Here is a 20,494-nt window from a genome sequence, read left to right as displayed (position 1 = left end):
GTTTCTTTCTGTGAAATTTACAGCTGAAACAATTAATCGTGATTATTCGATTATTGAAAACATTGTAAACTAATCTAGTAATAGATTAATCGTTAACTGGAGTATAGAGACTCTAAAACATGTCTTAAGCTGACAGAGCGACTCACTTAGATCAGTAATTATACCAAAATTGTAAAAAAAAATATAAATATTTGGCCGTTAAGATGAAAAAAAATATTTTCTTCTATTATTTAAGCTCTATCAAGAACTCCACAAGTAGAAAAGGGGTTTAATTATTTTTTTTTATTTTTTTTGTCTTTAAGGAACGTTTTGCTATCCAATTATAAATTGATTAATCATAAAAATAATCGACAGATTAATCTATTAGCAAACTAATTGTTAGTTGCAGCCCTAATGAAAATGCCCCTCGTAGATCACTCATTCACTCCATGAGAAAACTTTGTTAGGCTTTTCTACCTCACACAATGGTATAAAAAGAATCAACATCAACAATTTTAGCCTGAAATCAGAATTAAAAATAAAAAGTGGCCTATTGTGCGTGAATAAATTATAGTTTATGACTTTCCTTAAAAGAATAAAAAGAGACACAGAAGTGTTCATAGCCCTTGATTTTTTTAAATAATTTTTTGAGTCACAACAAACTTTAATGTATTTTATCAGGATTTTAAAACACTGACACAAAGTAGTGCATGACAGTAAAGCTAAATTAACATAATACAGAAATCTGAATCCCTTCATCTTTTATTTTGACGTATTATGCTTTTATGTTCCCAACCCTTTTTGCTAGGTCGCTCTGATAAAATAAATTCTTGATCTCATTAGAAGTAACCATGTTAAATTTAAAAAACATATAGATAAAAACATTTATGGCATTCACACATGCCTCCCTGACCCAGCTGAAAAACAGAACATCTCCACAGCATGATGCACCCACCACTGTGTCTCAATATAGTGGTGGTTTCACAGAAATCTATTTATTCAGGTAGCTCTATGCATGTAGAACTCAAAGCTTTGCGTTATTCTGATCTAAGCAGAGCACTTAGCTTACGTGCTTCCTGCTGTGGTCTGTGATGGGACAAAAAAACTGAAATGAAACAATGGAAAACTTTTTGCAACTGTTCAGAACAGATGGACAGACCTAAATTAATGTGTCCTCATGAGACTAATTCATGTAAGAGTCTGCTGCTGATCATAAATCCCGGACTTAATGTGGCCCTTTGCGTTTCAGGAATATGTGCATGTGGTCTGTAATCCTAACGCCCGGCTCAGTGATGACACGCACTCGTTAAATCATTTTTGCAGTGCAGTGGCTCTCTCTCATTGTTCTCACTGCTATTACCGAAGGAGTGCACTGTAGGGCATCTAGAGTGACTGAAAGCAACCCAGGACCAAGCATTCATCAAAGCTTCACGTCACTCCGTCATGATAACGTGGTTGATGAAGATAAAAAAAAAGCAGAAGGCATCCTGTTCTAATAGCAGTTTAAAAATAGCCCGACAGAGCCTTCTATTCTGGGAGCCATGTGCAAAATATGAAAGATCATCACTGCGTTTGTTTCACGCTGAAGAGCCCCTTTTGTTCTGTCACAGCCGTGGAGGAGGAACTTGCTCCCTCGACTTTTTAATTTGCACGTAAAAAAAGGCGCCTCTAATCAAGAAGTGAAAGCAGTTTCAGTCAGTACACCTTTTCTCGGACCAAGCGGTGACCACACTCAGGAAATTAAGAGCATAGATGTCATCTCGGTAACATAGAGGGGGGAAGGAGGGACTGCTGTGGGGTCTAGTGTTGGGTGTAGAGTTTTGTCTCACTTCCCCATTCTTAGTCATTTTTATGAACACAATACCGATAAGTTAGTTCCAGTTAAAGAAGACAATAAACATCCGACACATTGGCCATACGTGCAGAAACTATTGTTTTTTTTTGTTCTTTTCCAGCACACGCACACCTACCTCGGTATGACACAAGTTCAAAAAAACCACAGAAGCACAAAACATGTTCCTTGTATGCATGTGTTCCATCACAGTGAAGCTGCAGAAAGTCAGCCATTGTCTGCATCATCAGTTACCAGATCTGAGCTTTTTTTTTTTATGTAGGTCAAAAGGTGCAGAGATGTTGATACAAATGACACAAGGCCGGCAGGGCTGGGAGAGGAAGGCTGCAGCAACAGCCTCCCTGCAGATATTTGTCAGTTAAACCAATCAAAATAGCTCATTTAAGGATTGTTTTTCCCCGTGATGCAGGTGAGTAACCGTTCTTTTGTTTAATGTCAAAATTAAGGTGCAGATTTTGCAAACGTGCTTTATTTCCAAAATCCTTTCTGTTGCTTTTTTTATATAACCTCATAGCTAGAATACCAAATCATGACTCTTCATTTAAAATGTTTTTGGTTGTGCACAAAGCTGTCATCTCTTTTCCTGAAGGAATAACCTAGAGTGATGCCTGTGCCAGCAAAGCCAGCAGGGGACATCAGTCTGTTTCTCCAAATAATGAGAGCCATTTGAGCCCATTGAGCATATAATGGATGCAGATAGAAGCTTTGCAGGTTGTAAGTTAAATGGCAGCCATTAGCGTGCGACCCCTCCTAGCTGATACCTTAACTCATAATCAACACTCATTTAAAGTAAGCAACAACAGCTCTAGGTTCAGCTTGGTGGTGAACAGAGTAGGTACGCTGAAATAAAGGAGATGTGTTGGCCGCGCAGCTGTGTTGCGAACGCTCAGCTGCGTTTCAGTGCACAACGGAGACTTTGAGGAAGCAGAGGATGTCAGCCTCTGTTCCTCTGAAAGCAGACAAGGTGGATTCAAAATGCTTCAGTGTATTAAGGCAATATTGATCAACCTCTTCCTGGTCTGCACAGGCGATGGTGGAGTAACAGTGAGGCGTTGAGCTCGACATAATAGATGCAGTCATGGAAGCTTGAGGGTCACAAACACCCACTAACACATGCTGTGAGTGGCTGCAGTAGGACAGCTGCTCTTCCTGTCTGTGGGGACAGGGCGCCACAGATACACGGTTTGAACTGGGCCGCCAAAAAAAAAAAACCTCCCTTCAACTAATCTAATGCCTTAAATCATTCTTGCTGTTTAACTGAGCCCATGATCAACCTGCAAGGTGTTTTTTTATTTTTAGATGCACAGGAAGTGGCAAGAAATAACTTGCCAGACAATAGCTTAAGTTTGGTAAGTTGTTTTTTTTTTAGCTTTGGACTTCTGAACAATATGTGCAGTAGCTCAAGAGAGAAGTAGCTCCGAAAATAATGACTGACTTGTTCAAAGAGGAAGTTGCATTTTAATAAATACAACATTATACACGACAGGAAGCCTACTTTCTAACCTTTGCTGTTAGAGACTGACATCTTTTCCCCCTCTTTGTTGCAGAATAAGCTGAAGCTCAGAAAAGGCTGATTTGAATTATGGTGTAAAGTTTGACTGGTACATTAACTTGGTTTGATCTTAATTTAATTAACCTGGTGGCTGTAATTTTAGGGACTGAGTGTATCCTCATCATTTTTCCCTGCAAAAATAGATCTAAAAATAAGAATTTCCAAATCTATCCAATATCCAATATCTGTATTTGCATTTGAGTAGATAATTGGCATTATCTGCCAATAGAACACTGCACCTAAACTAAGATAACTTAAATTTTCTCTTATTTTAGGTACAAAAATCATACTCTATTGGCAGATTATTTTAGTAACCCAGTCCAATCCAGTGCAAATATAAGATTTAAAGCAGTTTCCTTATTTTTAGCTCATATTTTGCAGTGAATCTGTTGATAAAGCTTGGGATCAGGGTTATGTGCAGTGTTGGGTGTCTGCTCCAGTGTTTTCCTTTAGGTAAAAAAAGTTTTATTTTAATTTATTATGATTCAGAATTTTATCCATATTATTTTTCTATTTCTCAATTGTACACCACTCTCTGCGCATTAAATTCCAATGAGACACTGAAGATGTTTGTTGTGTGCTGAAGCTTAAATGAGATGAATCCCTCAGCAGATTCTCTGTCTGCAGACTGTCTGTTCCCAAGCCTAACTGTCTCTTTTCAAACCGACAAAAGAAGAAGTGAAATGGCACCAGGCTCAGCCTAAGTCACACGGCCGGCGACCTTTATATAGATAGGATTTACTGTAACACACAAGATCGTCTTAGACGTCAGACGCAGACGTATATATAAATCATAACAAATCAGCTCCATCCAGCTCATGAATTATTAATCTCACAGTAACCCTCGCCTCTTTTGGCCAGCTGTATGAATAATTTATTAGTCAGAGGTCTTAATGTCAGGTAATACTTAAGAGTCAAACAGAAGTCAGAACCTCTGGATGTAACAATCACAGCAGAATATGTTGTTAGGAAAATAACACCCTTACCTGAAACAAGAGAGTCACAGTAACACAATTCAAAGATGAATCCCCCCCCCCCCTTTTTTTAACCTCCGCCAAGGAGGTTATGTTTTTAGGAGAGTTTGTGTGTTTGTCTGTCTGTGTACAGCATGGCTTGAAAAGTTATAGATGTATTTTAATGAAATTGTTATCAGAGGTGTCTCTCATGCCAAAGAAAAATCCAGTACATTTTGGTGATGATCCAGAATATAATCTGGATGCAGGATTCTTTTTATTTTTTATATTCTCTAACTTTGTGAGATAGGGAGATTTGGTGAAGCAAGCAGTTCCCGATTAAACCAGAGAGTGGAGGCAGCGACTATTGACAGCCTCAGCATCAGACTCAAAATGTCTTATTAGTTATCTTACTGAAGACAAAAACATGAGAAAAAGGAACGTTATTGGTTTGTTAACAGGATCAATACATTTATTTTACCTGAGGTGCGCCTCGTGCCAAGGAACAATACATTTCAGTTTGGTAATGATCCAGATCATGTGCAAGTCACTATTTGGGGCAACATTCGCTGCTTGGCAGAGGTCTGCCCTCTCTGAGTGCCTTTCTATTTTTAAACATGTTTTATTTGAGGAAAAATTAACTGCTGCTTTTTCAATCAGTTCAATAGTGGTCCTCAACCCTCATCCTCAGGGGCCACTCTCTGGTGTTTCAAGAGAATGCATCATAAGCAGACTTCCATAAATCTTCCTGAGGATGCAGTTCAATCAGTTGGAAGAGCTAATTAAAACATGGAATGCAGTGGACCCTGAGGACTAGGGCAGGGGATCACTTTTCATTCATTTATCCAAAACTATAGGTGGAGGTAACAGGCTCAGGGTTGACATCCATATATCCCGAACAACTTTCACCATCTCATTTTGTAGGCCAGAAACATTGCAAAGCCTGTATAGAACGCTTAAGGTCTAACCTTGGAACTCCTTCCTAAGAAACTGCATTGAATTGCATAACCTTGTTATGCAATTCAATGCAGCTGTAATTTAGGTGTTTAATTTAATGCGTTTTAGACTGTTATATTGTTTTTAGGACAACAATAAAGCCTGAGTCCAGCAAAAATCAGGATTAGTTAATGGGGCACATGTGAAACCTTTCTATTAATTTCTGCAATTTAAGGTTCATGAACATGAAAACCGTAAATGGGTTTAAAGACACAAGAACATCCTTGATGGAGTCCAGCCTGCTTTTGGAACAACCTTGAGTTTGTTCAAAGAATGCTGGCACAGCTTTTGCTTTGGACATGAGAGCAGAGAATAACCGTAGAAGCAGTTCAGATGCTACAGTCTTCTGCAGCAACCCCTATAGACTACCTTAGATATACCACTGGCAGGTCAACATCCACAAGAGAAAAGACACCACGAATTTTATTTGAAGATTCTTCAAAGTCTGCTTTGGTTTTTATCACTTTGACAGCTATCTTCTTGTCAGACAGTTGGGCATCATTTCGCCAGAGATTGCGTGCTCGCAGAGATCAATAGCTCAAACTGACATTTTGCAAAACAGCTTGAATTAAAAAGAGAGAGATAAACTACTTTGCAAAAAGGAGAAGATTGCAGCACTTAGGAGGCTCTGGATTTGGCCCAGTTAGCTGTCCGCAGTGTGGTGGCGCTTAGAGGGGGGAGAGCGTTTTAGCAGGGAAGATGGAAGATGCCGTGAGAAAATGTTGGGCATTAGAGTGAACTCATTTTCTGAATCGCATCCAGCCACATTAATACACATTTACTCCCCTAAAAGCATTTCATCTGCTGCAGTTCAGTGTCACAAATTTAGAAGCAGAGGAGGAACGCAACCTGATCTCAGATGTTGCAAGGGTTGTGAGCGATCAATAACTGAGCCCGGCATTAAGTTTCCCAAAAATCAATCATTGTTAAGAGTTGATTCAGAACTTGTGGTTAAGGCGGCTTTTAACTATAATGATAGAGTTTAAGTTACAATTCAAACAGATGTATTGGGGATATTACTACATGTTGGTGTTTTAAGCCCTTGCTAAATACAATATGTGCATGATATGTTTCTCAACTCAGCATGAGGTCAGTGTTATGGCTTCAACCTGATATGTCATAACCAAACTGTCATTAGCTAAACCTTTATTGAATAAAAAAAAGCAACATACATGCATGCCCATACTAGCGTTTTCATATTCATTCCTAATGTCTGAACACTGGGAGGGAGAAACCAAAGTTAAATTCCTTGATTGTGCACACAATCCTTGCAAAACAAAGCTCATCATTTCCCATCCGTTGGCTGAAAAGCAGAGCATAAACTTTTTTCCATGAGCCATCTTTCTTGTACCTTTCATCAAATCAAATGGTACCAATCAGCTGTAATTGGCAGTACAGTACGAGACATGCTGGAGGAAAACTGCTCTTTGCGCTCCGGTGCGGGCTCCCAATGTTGCGAAAGTGTTTGTGCAGAGAGGATGACGACATCCGTCCTTTTAGGGTTCAAAAGTCACCCATCACTTCCTGTTTCACAGGACGTAGACTTGCATGAGCAGGCACAGGAGAAGTCAAGCGGCCATGACTTCCCCAAAAACGGTGCATGTTTGACTCTGCTCTCCTGTGACATCCGCCTGTGTCCGTTTTACACCAGAGCCTCATTAACCTTGTCCAAAGCTTAATATGGAAGCAGGAACCACTGTCGTCAGTTCACAACGTTCAGAAATGGCCTTCAGTGTGAAAGAACAAAGGAGGGGTGTAATGGAAAGAGGCATAATCTAAGAAACAAGATGGATTTGAAATTGTGCAGATGGCTCCAATGCCCCTGGTTCACTAAAAACACACACTACAGTAATAAGTCAGCATATTAATAACTTTTTAGATTTGGTCCAGTTACAAACACTTATTTTGTTGGATTTTCATGAGTTGTTTTAGATAATAACAAAGATTTGAAAGCATAATATTTACTTGCAGTTACTCATCCACACCCCTTGACAAACTGCGGCATGTTTATCCCAGCTTCTCCATGGCCTTGATTAGATGTAGGACATAGACGGACAGACGATCAATACATGGACTTAATAATAAAGCATATGGGGTCAAGTTCTGAACATCATCTTTAAAGTTATACAATCTCAGTTGCAAGATTGAAAAATGTCCCCTTCATTTATTCAAAGTAAAGAAAAGCTAATGCTAACATAAATATGAAAAACTTCATTAGGACGTTAGCAGGGAGCAAAGCAAACACCCAGAAGGCTCCTGGGGAAACCTCTGATGCATGAATTATGAAAGCCTTGATCAAGATTTTTTTCTCAAGAGTTTTCATTCTTCTTAGGACATGAAAAAAAAGATGTTTAACTTTTTTTTTTTTTTAATTAGGTTGTTTCATGAAGTTACAGATATGTCCAAAGCAGTAGACTAAGGGCGCCTAAGAACTCAATATAAAATATTATGAATTTATATAAAAAAAAAAGATCTTGTATCCTGTTGTAAAAATACAAACCATTGTTTCATTTTATGCTTTGAAAAATATTTTAACACAATTTGTTTACATTTTTACACTACATAGGCACAATGTTTAGAACTAAATGAGAAAGCCAATGACACTCATAGCTGACTGAACTGACTGAAATTCCTCAGGATCGCCTGCTGCCTTGAATGTCCCATAAAGTTTATTTAGGAAGGGTCGTATATTCTGGAGAGCCTATCTGTGTTTGTTGGGTGGTAAACCAAGTTATACATAAAGTGCAGGTATCTTAGGATTTGTTAATATCTGGTTACAGACATGGCATTACCAATTATTCCAGGCCATCCTAAATTGACCAGTACATTCTTGCCCTTGGATACCGAATGTACCCCATGATCAAGTTGATCCCTAAAAATATCTTCATTTCATCTCCCGTCACTGCCAGATTTCCTTTCCCTTTCTGGCTAGCATACAAGTTGGTGTTTTGGACTATGTCATCAATGAGATGAGCTGGAAACAGATGTCTGAAACAGTCAAGAGGATATCTTCCCTCCACTTTCAATTTACACTCTCCTAGAAAAGGAGGCAAGTCTCCATCAAAGTCATTGTTTTGGATTTTCCAGATATATTTATGGGCTTCAGTATGGTCAGGTGCCCTGTGCCCATCATTGTCAGCCTCCTGATCATCACCTTCGTCTGTATCCTGGCCCTCATCACCCTCACTATCCTGTAGGCCGCCTTACTCTTCACAGTGTTTGAAGTCTACAATATAATTAGTCATTCGTAGTCAAGTAGTATCAATTAGTAGGTCTAGGTTTTTCAAAGAAGGTAATGAATCCTAAGATAGATATTTGGCGATATTTTTAAAAATCCTTGTGCTAAAATATTACCATACTATTCAGTGAAGCAGGATTTAGTAGTAGAAGTAATTTGCCAATACCTGATTGCAATAAAGATCCATAAATGGAAAGAAATGACTTTCAAGATTAAAAGATTATCCATCTGTTTGATATGTTGCAAAACGTATTTCATTGTCAAGGCAGGGCAGTGCTTTATGCCATTGCTTCACAATAAGAAAGTTGTGGGTTCAAATCCCATATGTGTTTTTTGTGTAGAGCTTTAAGGTTTCCCATGCTTACTTTGAGTTCCTTCATGGAGTAAAAAGTTCATTGGAGATTCATTATTTCCCTTAGATATGCCCAAAGAGTTGTTAGTGTTTCAGTTAGCTCTGTAATGGACTGGGTAACCTATCCGGGGTGGGCCCAACTTCCCACAACCCCCCCATCCCCCAAAAAGGATTAAGCAGATAAAGGTAATGGATGGATAGATATACTATCAATATTTTTTTTGGTGGAAAGGGGAAGTATAATATGATGATGAGAACCGTGGTTAAACCTGCATAAATATAAGAGACTTATATAAATAGACAGACCATCTCTCGATGAGAGAGACATGCGTGAGCCGCTAATAGCAGGAAGGAAGAATTTGTGATTTGTGTCTTTGTAAAAAAAAAAGAGTGATCAATTGTGCAGCTCACTGGCGTCTTCTCTGCGTGGACAGTGGTTAACAGTTTCAGCGGCATGTACTTTTATTAGAAACTGACTCAACTCCGACATCACCATGATGTCAGCTATGCGTACTCGTAGCCTGCAGCTGTATTCAGAGGAAATAGATATCTGCAGATCATGCACAGGCCCCCTTTTAGTGTTTAGAATTCATTTATGAGATCCATTCTGAAGAAGTGTTTTTCACATTGCATCTGATATGATGTTTTGTTCAGAAATTATTTTTTCTTTGCCAGTGTTACAAAGATCTACTGACTATATATATATATATATATATATATATATATATATATATATATATATATATATATATATATATATATATATATATAAAGATATATATATATATATATAAAGATATATATATATATATATATATATATATATATATATATATATATATATATATATATATATATATATATATATATATATATATATATATATATATATATATTATTTTTTATTAACCAGAAAGTCGACCCTTATCCTTGCTGAGCCTTAAAACAGGTCAGTTACCAGGAAATATGGGTGTAGATGTGATGAGAACAGCCTGCATTTGAAAAATGAAACGTCCATTATTTATTCCATTTAACCTTGACAGGTTTTTCTCTTTCATTAGTAAGAAACGCATATACTTGTGCCATATTTGCCTTTGCACAAATATAGGTACAACAGGCACCCATTATTAAAGTTTATAACATTTCTTTCTCTGTTTTTTGAAAGGATGAGCCTGGGTGATTTACTGTGTGAAGAGGAACCATTTTAAGCTGATATTTCAGAGATTTTTATTAATACATGCAGAAGTAAAAACAGTAACATTACCTAGTCTATACAGCCATTAAACATGAGCAGATATAAACGGGTAGTGACAAAACCTTTCAGTTCCTCTTTGCTTTGTACTTCTGCGTCAGGTATGTCACATACTTCTCTACAGCTGGCATGTTACTTGCTCAGTTTGTCATGTTAAAGGCTGTTCTGAAGTAATGAAGATTAGATTAAAGGCACTACGCTTGACTGAAGGTGAGCGAATAAATGCCTTGCTTGTAAATATGAAATGCATGAATAAACCTCTGCAGAGAAAGTAATTTCTTTTCCAAGATGTCAGAAGAGAAGCTGATGAAAATGACTGGGCTCTCTTTTATTTTCAGATAGTTCTTAGATCATTTAGATAAAATATTAATAAGGGTATAGGTGTATTCAAAATGTATTTATTTTTTCTTTTTTTATGTTTATTTAGAGGGAAGTATTTAATTAACACATCCAGAAGTGTGGTGCTTTTCATTACCTCTGCAGATATGCCGTTTCTCTGCAGCTGTTTTTGGAGCCCTGATCCTTCAGACTCAAGGCTTATTAACAGCCTTCTGCTGAACTCGACGCCCCGCTGAGGAAGTTATCCAGCCATTTAATTCTGCTGTGTTTGATCAGGGACGCATCTAAAATGTGCAGGAAAAGACCAGAGAATCACTTCCCGATAGCCCCTTGGTTCACTTCACTTCACCAGCTTCTAGGTTGTTTTAAAAACTAAAACTTTAGAGTAACACAATGGGAATCCGACCCTGTAAATAAACAGTAAAATAAAAACAATAATTTGAGAGGATGTTTAAATTCCTTTCCACAGATTTACATCTTCAACAATGATTTTAAAAGGTTTATTTTTACCATGGTTCACACTGTTGAACTTATGTAGGTGGAGTTAGTCATCAGAAGTCCTAAACCTTTTATTTTACCAAAATATTTCACCCACCAGCTTAAAACACAGCACAGCTTATTTAAGGTATTTATTGTAAGCCCTACTCTATGCCCATATACCTATTTTTTTATGCAATTAGTTTTTTCACAAAGAGAAATGGTCATAAAAGGCTAAAATTTAATGCAATTGTTCAACTTTACACTTTGCTGTTTTTCCAGTTATTTTGGTTCTGATCCCTGTGTGGGCCAGCTGAGTTTTAAATTACATTAGACCAGACTTTTAACCCTAATCAAATCAAATAACTCAATGCAATGTCCGGTTGCAAAATATGCTTTACTTTAAAGAAAATCTAACATCTCACTTAAGTATTAGCCTAATAATATATATTAAATATCTTTTTTCAAGTTGATAATCAGCAGACTGTCTAAAAAGGGTAATTTTATTTAGGTTGACAAACAGCTGTGTTCCTTATAGAAAACATTTTTTCTTATATTTGAATCCATGTTTCTTGCAAGGTTCCCAACTCTCGAGTAAAACCATGAGGAGGAAACCACATTTTGATCTCTTTGTGGGGGATTTAAAACTTTAAAGACTTAGGACTTTTAATGATGTGGACAGACTATTACTCTATTACTCACATTTTTCTTTCTTCTACCTTCCTCTGTTGTTTTTCCTTTCTGTGTCTTTTTCTTCTGTTCTTAAATTAATTATTTGTGCGTCAAAAATTTTGCATCTTTTTTTATTCTGAATGGAGCAGTGTGTACGAGGTTCACATCCAGTTATCAATATTTAGAGACTGAAGGGGGGGGTATTTGATTCACGGTTGCCACGGTTGAACCACCCTTACCCGGAGAGGGTCGGATGTGTTGAATTTATTTATAGATTATGGTGGAAAATAAGTATTTGGTCAACCACAACCCAGCAAGCTTCCTGGCTCTTACAGACCTGTAAACTCTTCTGTCCTCAACTTGTTACCTGTATTATTGGCACCTGTATAAAAGACACCTGTCCACAGCCTCAAACAGTCACACTCCAAACTAAACCATGGCCAAGACCAAAGAGCTATCAAAGGACACCAGGAAGAACATTGTAGACCTGCTCCAGGCTAGGCAGAGTGAATCTACAATAGGCAAGCAGCTTGGTGTGAAAAAAAATCAACTGTGAGAGCAATTGACATACAAGACCACTGATAATCTCTCTCGATCTGGGACTCATCCCATAGGGTCAAAATGATCATGAGAACGGTGAGCAAACATCCAAGAACTACACGGAGGGACCTGATGAATGACCTGCAGAGAGCTGGGGACAAAGTAACAGAGGCTACCATGAGTAACGCACTACACCGAGAATGACTCAAATCCTGCAGTGCCAGACGTGTCCCCCTGCTCAATCCAGTACTTGTCCAGGTCCGCCTGAAGTTTGCCAGAGAATATCATGTGGTCAGATAAAACCAAAATAGAACTTTTTGGTAAACACCCAACTGTTTGCAGAAAGAAGAATGCAGAGTTGCGCCCCAAGAACATACCTACTGTGAAGCATGGGGGAGGAAAGATCATGCTTTGGGGCTGTTTTTCTGCAAAGGGGACAGGAAAACTCATCCGTGTTGAGGGAAGAATCAACTGGGCCATGTATTGTGAGATTTTAAAGCAAAGTGAGAGCCTCGAAGATGAAAAATGGCTGGATCTTCCAGCAACGAAGGAGTGGCTCCGTAAAAAGCATTTCAAGGTCCTTGAGTGGCCTAGCCAGTCTCCAGATGATTGCTGTCTTATTGAATTGAACAGGATCATAATGAAGCTTTGTTAGAGCAGAAACACTAAAACAAATGTTGCTTCAGACAGACTGCAGTAGAAACAAACACAACCAAACTCTGGAGGGCAAAGGTGTTCAAGCTCTGCTGTTGGTTGGAGTCTTTATTGAAGTTATATTTTGGGGTTGGAGTAACATGAAGGCAAGAAGAAAGAAATAACTTCTGGAGAAAATGTATTTCCATATTTAGACCTGAGTGCTTTGAAATGAGCAGAACGGTGGTATAAATCGTGTGAGTCTGCAGTGGTAATGCTGTTTGAGAACCTCTGAAACCTGATAAACATGAGTGCGTTCTTACTGTCAGGAGCCTTTGCACCCTTTAGATGGAGAATAGAGGCTGCGCTGTGTGAGAAACGGGATGAGAAACCCCTGGATCAGTTAAAAGATCACAGATAATATCTTTAGTGTCTTGAAAATGATCATGATTTCATGACTGGTTTAGGGTAAAGTTTCAACATGAATGTTTTGGATTTAGATTTTTAAATTAGATTATAAATATTTAGACCCGAAGGCTTTTTATGTCTTTTATGTTGAGTCATAATTTTAAAACTAACATGAAAGCAAATGATTAAACTAGGACTGAAACAATTAATCGGATAAATCATGATTAATCGATTATTGAAATAGTCGTCAACTAATATAGTAATCGACTAGACTCAAATACAAGCCTTTAGCCGACAGAGCAACCCATTTAGAAAGTAATTATATCAAAATTATAGAATTCTATAAAAATTTTGTATTTAAGATTAAAAAGTTTTTGTTTTTCAATATGCTCTATCCAGAACTCCACAAGTGTTCGACACAATAATAAATAATCGACAGGTAGATCATTTGCAAAGTAATTGTTAGTTGCAGCCCTGGATTAAAGCTATTTTGTAATTTATAGGTTCTGATTAATTCATTCAGTATCTTGATATACTGTACTGTATATACCTTGATATACTGTATATATATTGTTTATTCTTAATGCACCTTTTTCCTCCTTGTTTGCACCTTCTTTAATTACTATGCCAATATGTGACCAGTTAATTTCTCCGCTGTGAACAGAGATCAGTAAAGCTCATCTAATCTAATCTAATCTAATCATGCTTGCATGGGATGCTATATTGGGTATCGATAAAAAAGAGTGAAGGCTAATGCGTTTAGCTCTTTTTAAAGTGTTATTTAAAATCGCACATCATCCTAAACAAACCAACAAATATTAAAGGGGCATTGTTCAAGAATTGATGTGTAGTGGTAAAACTAAACGCGAGGGCATCACTGCCTCAAACACGGCAGCCACCATGTGTCAAAAAGCCTCGACAAAGCAAATTTAAGTGTGTCCTCCAAAGTGAGGTGAAGTCTCTATACGCTGGCATTTACTGTGACAAAAAGGCAGGGTTCATCGTGGCTTTGAAAGCTACTAAACCTACATAAACCAACAATTATGTACCAATTAGATTGGCATATGTTTGCAGGATCAACTGTTATGCTCTCTATGCTAAGGTGCAACACTGTCTAATTGAACTGAATGGTAAAAGTTAGCTTTACGCAATTTTAGGCAGTACAGTTCATTTACATGTGAACTAGAAACATGGTAACACCAGGGTCCCGTTTGAAATCATTCTTCTTCTTTAGCTTCTTCCACCTGGAGAAGGCTTGCCAGATGTTTATCCTTGTTGTAAATGTCTCGGACGGTTTTTATTGTCGTTAGGTTCCCTTTTTACTTTCTTGGGGCTGGTGAAACAGTTTCTTGTGCTGCTGCAGATGCATGGTCCCTCAGATTTTCAGTTGTTTGGTTGCGCCACCTCTCAGTCACACTAAGCTGCCAGCAAGGGGAAATTTTATTCTGCTTTCTGTACTTCTAAGATGGCAGACTGTCATGGCACTTTGCAAACTAGTGACCAGCCTTACTGTATATATAAACAAATATAAAATATTTGCTTACAAAAAAAATCAGTGGAGGTAATAATACACCACAAATAATACACATTGATTTCAGGCAGTGGAAAAGAGAGATTACACAACATCACTTTGAACACTGAGGTAGTGGCATCATGTTGTGGGTGTTTTCCCTTTTATGGATACAGCCAGTGGTCTGGGTTAATGTCAACAGCATTGAGATAAAATAAGGGCAGTTAGGAAAGGATTTGATAATAGGGTTGGATGTGGGCTCACCTTCTAGGGGGGAAAGGGACCATGCATATACCTTACTGCACCACAGATTGGTACTGGAGTTGCTTTACCATGCTGACTCAAGTGTGCAAATGCAGCTTTCCACTCAGGGTGTAAATAATGCAGAGGTCCAACACTATCTTCTTAGAAGAGAAGAAGTGACAGTTTTCTTCTTTTTTGTCTTCAGTGATATCTGTTTCTTTATGGGGACTGAGTGATAAAACTGCTGCTCTGCCAACTTAGTTCTTAATGAAAAAGCAAGCGTTAGTTGTTTTTTTTTTTTGCTGATCTCAGCCTAAGTTTTCTTTTAATTGTCACAAAAATCAGGGCTACATAGTGACCTTGGGTTGGGTGACAGATGGACAGATGGGCTCCACAGTCAAGCAAAGACGGTAGCAGGGACAGATGCAGCTGAGCAGTGCTGATCATTTGGTGACGGTGAATATTTTAGATTTAGGGCTATTAGAGTAAAGGTGGTTAAAAACTGGAGTTGTCAAATATAGTCCTTTGACAGATACCAATTAAAGCAACATAAAAAAAAAAAAAAAGCAGCTCTTTGCGCAGAGAATAGGTTAATTTTCTTCTTTTGCTCACTGTGTTGTTTTTAATTAACATAAAAACTACAAACTCGGTTCAGTTTTGTTCATAAATTAGAATTTAAACAGGATAATAAAGATTAAACTGAGCAGAAGTCCTGCATGAGTAGCTGAGTACTTTTAGAGCTTTGGTATTTTACATGTACATTTTAAATCTAATGAGGGAGGAATGGATGGGGGATGTCTTGTGTTTCAGAACCTGATCCATCATCTACAATGTTTTCCAGCTCTCTGTCTTCATCCATGCCTCTATCAGGGTTTTTATCCATAAAGAAACTTTGCTCCAACCTGACAGATTATCTTAATGGTCTTTGTTTTGTTCTTTTTTTTCATCTCTCTGTTTTGTTGCACCTCTTACGTCACATCTTCGAAATAAGTAACCAGCAAGTTCATCAGAATGGAGAAGAAAGCAAAGCTGTATTCAAATCTAATGAGTGAAACTAAAAAGTCCTCAAATTAGAACAGATCTGTAGAAAAGGTACTACAGAAATATAGTAAACTATTGGTACCTAGTTACTGACACAATAAATGGTCTCCAAATATTTCAGATTTTTATTTATGAAAAATGTTGAAACCCAGATAACTTTTACCTTTCACCTCACACTCATACTCTAGTTTGTGTTGCTCTATGGCAGAAATCCTGGTGTGTGTGTGTGTGTGTTGCATTTTTCTGTGAGGACGTACTTTTACTTAAACACTCTAAAGGGGCTTTCCTTGTTTTTTTAAAACAAGAAAAAATCTCTTTAAATTCCCAAACAGAAGCTAGAAACTAATTTAAGAAGATATCTCCCTGATGTCCTGTCAGCTCACAGCAGTGGCGTTGGGTGCTTGTGCATGTCTTGGTTTTTGCTGGTAGCTCCTCTGCACCACTGCACCTGCTCTATACGGCTGCAAGCGAGAGGAAGATGCATGTGAAAAAAGCCAGACAGGAAGAAGCCTCGTACCTTAGTGACAGCGACAAAAGTTTCAGCTCGAGCTGATTGACGTAAGTTTGGTTGAAGGCAGAGCACAAGTGAAAAATAATGACAGAAGCAGGCTACTCTCTACCGAACGCACGGTCCGTTTTTAGGGTAAGTTGATATTAAAATAAAGACTTTTGTTACACGTGTTTAAAGAAATAAATAAAGGGGAAGCTCACTGCTACGTGATTGGTGCTGCAATTCGATTGGTTTTAAAATCACTCTTTTAAAAGTATGAAAATCTACACAGATCTGAATCAGTGTTTTGTGCTCTTTGAGAATTTACTAGAGGGAATAAACAGGAGCCGTGTTTGTTTGTTTGTGTGCGAGCGTTTGTGTTGAAACGAGGCAGCTTGCGCTTATTTTTCTCATGTCCTGGCACACTGTCAGTGAGCCAGGAAGGGCCCCCTCCCCTGTTTTAATAAGGTCTATTGTGAGCATGTGCTGAGCTTTAAGTTGGAACTATTTAGGGAACGGAAAGTGACTAAAGGAAAGAATAATAATGAGAAAACAGAGGAACAGAGTAGTGCGCCACAATAAAACACATGTCATGGCTGCCTTCTGGGTTATTGTTGCATTCAATGCTTTAAAAAAGGCTTCCTAGGAACAAATATTGAGTTCTATGTAAAATTTCTTATAAAGGTATTCATACCTCTTAGCTTTTCCCTATTTTGTCATGAATAGTTTCTTGTATTATAAGAGGTTTTATGTGATAGACCAAAACAAAGTAACACATAAATATAAAAAGGAAGGAAAATTGAAAATTCGTTTTCAAAGGTTTTTTAAATAAAAATTTGTCATACGTAAGTATTCAATCCACTCTACTTTTGTACCCCCAAAGTCAATTTATCTTTAGTCCAGCTTAAAAAACGTTGCATGCATAATAAAACCTGCAAACTGGATGGCATGAGCAAAACTGATCTATAAAGTAGGTGCAAATTGAATGTGTGTCTTGCAATGATCAGAACAGTGGGTGCAAACTTTTTAGTGCGTGCGAGCATGCAGAACATGGGCTGATCACCAAAAGCACACTAGTTTATCAGAGGAGGAGCAAATGTGAAATGTCATTTATCAAACCTGAAACAGTCAGCTTTTTTCCAAGTGTCATGATTGATACCTATTCTTATAACCTTACTTGTATTCATTTCATTTTACTTTTGTTTGAATTTGATTCATTTCAAGAAACAAATATTTATTTAGAGTACAATTTTTTCAGTCAATAGTTGGAGCAATTATGCTCAAAAGAATGAGGAAGGTGCTTCTATTAAGTTAATATTCTGGGAAAATGAATAAAAAAACACTATAGTTTTTTTGTTACATTTGTTTGCGATTAGTTAGTACATTTTGTTTGTTAATCTAATGCATCCCAAACTGATTAAAGTCTGTGATTAAATGACGAAAAAGAGTTTAAAAGGTGTGAAAACTATTGAAAAGCCAACCTTACACTGCAAAAACTTTTAAAACAACTGTATTTACCCTCAATTTGAGTAGACCATCTGCCAGTTACATGAGTGTTTTTGCCCTTAATCCAAGATTTTTTTTTTTTTTTAAACCCAAATATCTTATCCTACTGTCAAATATCATGCTCAATACATCATGGCCACGGGAAGTGGGGGTGCTGGGGGGGCTGCTGCACCCCCTAGTTTCCAGAGGGAGAAAAAATACTTTGCACAATTTAAAAATTTCTTATGAATATTGTGGGGAATTATTTTTGATTTTACTTTTATGTGTATTTGGATTTTAATTGCATTATTTTGAGACCTAATAAACACAAGTTTACGGAAGTAAGGTTGTCATGGCAACGTCAAGCAAGCAAGCGCATGATATCCGCTCGCGGCAGCAGACTAGTAAATTTACATTGTCTAATGACAGAAACGAGAAGGACATACGGCACAGAAATACATTTATCTCCACGACCTCAGAGCGCACCTGAACATGTGGACACCTGTAAACAGGGCATCCTGCCTGTAGCTCAAAGTAACACCGAAATCTCCCAATCCTCCATAACGGCTCCATTCCAGACCGCCTGCACAAAGCAAAGCCTACAGCCTCTGCTGTTTCTTCCGTCTTGCTCCACTCCGTCTTCCTTGGAGCTTGAGGAGAGCATGCGTGATATTATTGTTAAATTCATAGGAGCAGAACATGAAAAAATGAACGCTTAATTTAATATAACATATAGAAAAAATTCCCGATCGGCATCCAGCATATGTGAAGTTTCTGCCCAAATATTTTCCTTTTGTTGTGGATTTTTGAAACAGGGATAACTAGGATCATATAAAATTGGTTTGTATGAACTACATTTGTTCTCTTTGTCCGAACTCAGCATCCCTTAAAGAAAAAGTCCGGTCAAATTCAGAATTCAAACTTGAAAAATACTATACTGTAGTGTAATACAATACAATGAAAGTATTACATACTTTTCAATAAATGACAAGTGTTTTTAAGAGTAATTTCATTTGAATGGGCTTTAACCAGAGACATCCATGTTTGTCAAAGAACACTACTGCCACCTACCGGTTTGTGACATTATTGTGCGGTATCGGCTGTTGAGCAAGTCCCAATGCTGTGCTGGTGTTTGTCACAACGCGCTATTATCCATGATGGCGATGACCAGTGCACTATGCAAAGCAGAGAGTAACAGATAAATGACGTATTTTCTCTCTGGCCAGAGGTTTGATGGCAAGTCCTCCCTCCTCAAGTTGGCAATTCAATGATGAACCTGTAGTGGACCAGGAATTGGAAAGATGAAATAACTCACTTTAATAATGTTTTTTTTTACTTTTTTACTTTTATATTGCAACATCCAGCTGCCATGCATGTGGGCATTGTCTGTTTAACTATAGCTCTTTTGAATTTAGCTATAGTTATTTACCTCTAGTTATATAGCTTTAGTTATATAGCTTTAGTTATTTAGCTTTAGTTATATAGCTATAGTTATTTAGCTATAGTTATTTAGCTATAGTTATATAGCTTTAGTTATATAGCTATAGTTATTTGGCTATAGTTATTTAGCTATAGTTATTTAGCTATAGTTATATAGCTTTAGTTATATAGCTATAGTTATATAGCTTTAGTTATTTAGCTATAGTTATTTAGCTATAGTTATTTAGCTATAGTTATATAGCTTTAGTTATTTAGCTTTAGTTATATAGCTATAGTTATTTAGCTATAGTTATTTAGCTATAGTTATATAGCTTTAGTTATATAGCTATAGTTATTTAGCTATAGTTATTTAGCTATAGTTATATAGCTTTAGTTATATAGCTATAGTTATTTAGCTATAGTTATTTAGCTATAGTTATATAGCTATTGTTATATAGCTATAGTTATATAGCTATAGTTATATAGCTATAGTTATTTAGCTATAGTTATTTAGCTATAGTTATATAGCTATAGTTATTTAACTATAGTTATTTGAGATTTGGAGAGAATTTATGAAGTTTTCTCGAAATCTAAAATAATTGTTGTCAATTGCAGATGTGTTGAGTAGTTCCCATTGATTTTGCTTGTAAAGCGGGGAGAATGGAGCTCGGCTTACCGCACTGCAACGTCACGGTCGGAAGATGTCAGGAGTGAGGTGTTACTGTATTTGGGCAGAAACGGAAGGGTCCCGGACTCAGTGATTGCGATAAAAAAAATTATTATTCCTTTTTTTTTTTTTACTGATTAACGCTAAATTCATTGAATCACCACGAGTGTACTAGTTTTAGGTGTAATTATTGACCCACTGGTTATTCCTTGCTGACCAGACTTTTCCCTTAATCCATACCTGTGATAACAAGTTTCTTTAGAAGTTGTCAGATGCGCACTTGGAAGTTTTGAATCGATTTGAATAAACTTTTAAGCCTCTCAGTATAAAATAAATATTTTGATTGAGATGAGAAATCTACTTTCTGGTATGTTGAAGTACCCATAGTTTGCATCC

The 20,494-nt window shown here is 37.3% G+C and overlaps 1 protein-coding gene across 5 annotated transcripts in view; it reads left to right on the top strand.

Moving 5' to 3' along the window:
- zmp:0000001168 (signal-induced proliferation-associated protein 1) overlaps positions 1–20,494 on the top strand; it is a 65,144-nt gene that overhangs the window by 7,891 nt on the left and 36,759 nt on the right. Inside the window, exon 1 of one of the 5 annotated variants that reach the window (XM_038289132.1) lies at positions 2,122–2,240. The exons of 2 other annotated variants lie outside the window; for them this stretch is intronic. The gene's annotated coding sequence lies outside the window, so the exon portion shown is untranslated. Of the gene's footprint in view, positions 1–2,121; positions 2,241–10,365; positions 10,385–16,542; positions 16,681–20,494 lie in introns of those variants that run through there. 2 more of the 5 variants (XM_038289133.1, XM_038289131.1) reach the window with 2 other exon arrangements.

Source organism: Cyprinodon tularosa, unplaced genomic scaffold (genome assembly GCF_016077235.1).
Source record: "Cyprinodon tularosa strain WSP-4 unplaced genomic scaffold, ASM1607723v1 ctg263, whole genome shotgun sequence".
In the NCBI taxonomy this organism is placed as follows: Eukaryota; Metazoa; Chordata; class Actinopteri; order Cyprinodontiformes; family Cyprinodontidae; genus Cyprinodon; species Cyprinodon tularosa.
The sequence above is the reverse complement of the archived record's forward strand: the minus strand, read 5'-3'. Positions and strand labels throughout refer to the sequence as shown.